The sequence below is a fragment of the Trichechus manatus genome, unplaced genomic scaffold (genome assembly GCF_000243295.1).
Source record: "Trichechus manatus latirostris isolate Lorelei unplaced genomic scaffold, TriManLat1.0 scaffold00078, whole genome shotgun sequence".
Taxonomy (NCBI): Eukaryota; Metazoa; Chordata; class Mammalia; order Sirenia; family Trichechidae; genus Trichechus; species Trichechus manatus.
This window is the reverse complement of record NW_004444014.1, coordinates 1,736,317-1,740,551: the sequence shown is the minus strand read 5'-3', so window position 1 is coordinate 1,740,551 and position 4,235 is coordinate 1,736,317.

The window sequence follows — 4,235 nt, the reverse complement described above, 5'->3', positions numbered from 1 at the left end:
TTTGTTTGCCAACTGCGCCCCTTCCCTGTGAGGTATTTTCGTAAGCTAATTTTCTTTTACAGTAACATGAAAAAAAATTGGTATAGCAGCGCTTATGAAAATACTTCGCGGGGGAGGGCGCGGTTGGCAAACAAACGTAGAAGGTGCACTTATTTGTGTAAAAATACAGTATTTATTTATTAAGCACCTACTATGTGCCAGGCATTATGCTAAACCACTGGAGATACAGCAGTTAATAGAATAGAGAAGGTCACTGTCCTCATGAATCTTAAATTCTGCTAAAGAAACGAATATTATACAAATAAATATACAAATAAATGTTTCATTGCTTGGTGCAGAAAAAAAAATGCAATAAATAAAAATACTGGGTCCCATGACAGCATGTGACATATAGGAGATAAGGTCTGGGAAGTGATAACTGAGACAAAGCCAGAAGGCACAGTAGGAGCTAACCAGGTAAAGAATGAGAGAGAGGCCTTCCAGGCAAATGGACCAGCATTCCCAAAGGCCCTAGGGTGTGAAGGAGTCCCTGGTGGTGCACACTGTTAACATACTTGGCACTAACTGAAAGGTTGGAAGTTCAAATCCACCTAGAGTTGCCATGGAAGAAGATCTGGTGACCTACTTCCAAAAAAGCAGCCATTGAAAACCCTATGGAGCACAGTTCTCCTCTGACAAACATGGGATCTCCATGAGTCGGAGCTGACTCAATGGCAACTGATGTGGTATGGTATGGTATGGCATGGCATGGTACGGTATGATATGGTAAGGTAAGAAAGAATTCAGTATCTTCTAGGGACACGGAGGCCAGTGTGGAGCCCAGAGATGAGGGGCAAGAGAAGCACAAGACAGGCTAAAGCATAATGGAACTTAGTAATGCAGAGCCTTGGGTGCCATATTAAATTGTTATGGATTGCATTGTGTCTCCCAAAAATACGTGTATCAATTGGCTAGGCCATGATTCCCAGTATTGTGTGGGTGTCCACCATTTTGTCATCTGATATGATTTTCCTATATGTTATAAATCCTATCTCTATGATATTAATGAGATGGGACTAGTGGCAGTTATGTTAATGAGGCAGGACTCAACTACAAGATTAGATTGTGTCTTAAGCCAATCTCTTTTGAGATATAAAAGAGAGAAGCAAGCAGAGAGATGGGGGGCCTCATACCACCAAGAAATAAGAGCCTGAAGAATAGCCTGTCCTTTGGACCCAAGATCCCCGCACTGAGAAGCTCCTAAACCAGAGAAGATTGATGACAAGGACCTTCCTCCAGAACCTACAGAGAGAGAAAGCTTTCCCCTGGAGCTAGCACCCTGAATTTGGACTTCTAGCCTTCTAGACTGTGAGAGAATAAATTTCTCTTTGTTAAAGTCATCCACTTGTGGTATTTCTGTTATAGCAGCACTAGATAACTAAGACAGACTCATTTTTAATCTGAAGTCATTGAAGGATTTTAAGCAGGGGACTTACATGAGTGGATTTGGGTGTTAATATGACCACTCTGGCTACCCTGTGGAGCAAGACTTGGAGGAGAAATCTGAGAAGCAGGGAAGTCCAACTGGGAGTTTATTGGAAAAGAGGCAAGAGGTGATAATGGTGTATGGTGACAGCAGACATGAGGTATATTTTAAAGACAGAATTACCAAATTTGGAAAGTGGTGGAGAAGGGCATATTAAGCCAACTCCTGAGCTTCTAAAGGTGCAGAAAGGGGAAAATGACATTTACCAAGATGGGAACCTCTGAGGGGGATCAAGTTTGGGAAGGGAAGATGATTAGTATTTCAGTGTATTAACTTTAAGCTACTTCTGAAACATCCATATGCGGGTGTAAAGTAGACAATTAAATCTATGGATACAGTGCTCAAAACTGGGCTGGAAATATTAAATTTGGGAGTCATAGCATGTATATGGAACTTAGAGCTATGACGATGTCTGAGATCACCTGGGTAGGTGCAACAGTGGAGAGAAAATGACCCAAGATAGACCTCTGAGGAATGCTTACTTACAGGAGAGGATCCAGCCAAGGAAAGTTCGAAGGAGCAACCAGAGAGAGGACCAAGTGTAAAGGCTAAAGAGAAGAGAGTGTGTAGAGGAGAAAGTCCTGTGGAATACTGCCAAGTGGTCTAGCAAGGCAAGGACTGAAACATATGTTTAGGTCTGCCAATGTGGAGATTGCAGAGATCTCAGCAAGGACAATACTAGCAGAAATCAGATTGAGGTGGGCTAGTGAGTGAAAAGGAAGAGCCAAGTACTCATTTGAGGAAGGCAATCATAAATTTAGAGTGAACACCATCTACCCAGTTATGCCATTTTTCTCTAGCAACGTTCAGTTGCTTGGTGAAGGCCTGGAAAATACAAAGCACTGGGTTTATCCTGGCTGGGATTTCACTACACGAGTATAACAGAGGAAGAGAGGAGCTAGGGAATTGAAAGAAGTAAAATGATGGTCAAGGAGGAAAGAGAAGATAGGCAGCTGGTGAAGCTAATGGATTGGAGATCTCCAGGAAGTCACAGGGCTGTGTCAGTGGGGGCATTTGTCAGGAGGTGGTAATCAAAGGAGAGAAAATGACTTTTGAGATGTCATAATTTGTGTGATATCAAGTCCATGCTGTGATGATGGGAACAGGTGGCTGAAGACAAGACGTAGAAATGGTCACTGGAAATGAGGAGGACACGGACCTGAGAAGTCAGAGAATGGGATGAGGAGTTATCTTCCTGGACACTGAAGTTGCTGAAAATTATTGGAGTGGGGGTAAAAAAAGACTGCTAGGAGCACATAAAGCCTTCACGAATGAGAGTGACCAGAAAGTCAATAATACAGCAGTGGGCAGTCAGAGAGGATGGCCTGTCTGGATGGTATAGGCCTCAATGGAAAAGGGGTTACTACAAAAGCAAGGTGAATGGTGGTCTGGAAGCAACAGTGGAGAGCAAGAATTCCTCTCACTGGAAGTAGAAGAGTAAATAGCCCAGGGAAATGGTCCTACTGTAGGTATAGAAAAGGAACTTCATTCCCTTTGGAAGAGAACTCTGCAATCCTTTGACAGTGTCTGCCATGGTTAGTTAAGGAATGATAGCATACATGCTAGTGATCTATAATCGGTTTCCTAAGATACACTGTACTGCGACCCAAATTCCCATGCAGAGATTTTAATTTCTCTGGGTTATTTCCTCATTGCAAAATGAAGGAGCTGAATCATCTGTAAGATTCTTTCCACCATTGGGATTGGAGGACCAGAAGGAAGGCTGCCCACTGGACTTCTGAGGGGCTTTGACTGCTACACCTCCCGTGGGCAGGGGAACTTGGGTGGCCACTTGGTACAGGTAATCCAGTCCTACACATATGACATTCCATGGCCAGTTTCACAGGTGATGGAGGGGCCTAAGTCTGCTTTGGGGACATGCCTAATCACCAAGATTAATATTTTCAGAATTGTCATAACAACCAAGTAATCCTTAAAGTGAGGTCTCTTCATTCCTGAGATCTGAAAGCTGAGAAAAGCAGCAGCTAAAAGTTATAAGTCTATGAATGGGAAGAGGGCAAGAGAGCGGACAAACTCTGGCAGCCTCACAGACCAAAGAGGTCTCTCAAACACCCACGTTGCCTCACATGTGATGCTAATGATTTATCTAAAACCTTTTGGAACCAATTTATATTTCTATTCCTGATTTGTGGTACACCTTACATAAGGAATTTAGTAAGTTAATTACCTGTGTGTAAAGAAGGAGTGCCTTTAACCTGTCCTAAGATTATTTCTTTCAAACTTCATGTCCCTAGTTCTAATCTTTTGCTGTTTCATGAACAAACCTTATCTGCTCTATCCATAAACTTCAGTCATTTAGAGACTCATGACATTTGTCAACCATCCTACAACTTTCCTAAGAGAAGAGCTCGCAAAATGGGAGCTTCAAATTGACAACAGCAACTCGAAAGATTAGATAGGAATCCTAGGGAGCAATAAGTTTATGTTAATAAGGGAGGAACAATTCAGAAAAGGAACACTTGCATGACTCGAAGAATGTAGTCAGTGTCACTGAATAGTACATGTAGAAACTGTTGAATTGGTGTATATTTTGCTGTGTATATTAACAACAACAAAATAAAATAAATTATTTTAAAAAATGGGATCCTTCCCAACAGAGGGTTCTGGACAGAGCTGGAGAAGGATGTAGAGCATAATTCTAACTCACAAAAAAAAGACCAGAGTTACTGGCCTAAAGGAGACTGGAGAA